The sequence below is a fragment of the Capsella rubella genome, unplaced genomic scaffold (genome assembly GCF_000375325.1).
Source record: "Capsella rubella cultivar Monte Gargano unplaced genomic scaffold, Caprub1_0 scaffold_3, whole genome shotgun sequence".
NCBI classification, from domain to species: Eukaryota; Viridiplantae; Streptophyta; class Magnoliopsida; order Brassicales; family Brassicaceae; genus Capsella; species Capsella rubella.
The window spans coordinates 6,826,217-6,827,170 of record NW_006238921.1 but is presented as its reverse complement, the minus strand read 5'-3'; positions in this window follow the sequence as shown (position 1 = coordinate 6,827,170).

The following is a 954-nucleotide window of genomic DNA, read 5'->3' as shown; positions in this document are numbered from 1 at the left end:
GGCAAGGCTATTGTATTTACTATATATTCACATTCACACATAAACTAGAATTGTCGTTCAAAAAGTTGGGCTTAAACATAGTTGAAGAAGCCCATTGTTTATCGGTTCTGGAATTTGTGTAGGAGCAGCAAGAAGGATTGTGGTTAAAGATAGACAATGTATTTTCTGTAACTAAAAGAAAAAACAAGAAAACAACAAAGATGACAATTCATTGGGCAACGTGGTTAGGGACTATTAGATTAATTAACTATGTAGAAAAAAACCAAGTGATTAGATACTACCGCACTATATCACTTGCATAAATAACAAATTAATATACGTACGAAGTTGCAGAAAGAAAAGTCTACAGCTCGTAAGCGTGTCGACGACAAATAGGTAGACTAGTGCTGCTGAAAGCTTGACTTCTAAATATGCCGTCGATGGCGATAACGAAATATTACAATACTAAAACCGACTAATATTTTGTAGAAATATTATATCTTACAAAAATTATATATGATTGATCTGACTCGTTTGTTGCATAATGATGATATTAAATATAATTATTTTGGATACAAGTAAGCATCTATACTATTAATTGAGAAGGACAACTTGAAGCCAAACAGACCCAATTTTTTAAAAAAAAATTTCATGAAATATATTTCAATTGCCAAACAAAACTAATGACAGCAAAAATGTTTTAATAAATAAATAAATAATAAAAAACAGAAACTACCTATATTTATGGATCATACTAATTTTGTTGCCAAAAAAGTGGAAAATTAAATTCGAAAATCTCCATGTATATAACATATTTAACATTTTTAGATATTTTTAAACAATAATTTAATATTTAATAAAATCTAATCTATAGTATTTTTTATTTGGTTTATTGATTTTATTCAAGTGTTTATGTTATTTGTATTTTGTATAACTCTTATGATATGATATATATTTATTTTGCGTTACAAAAAT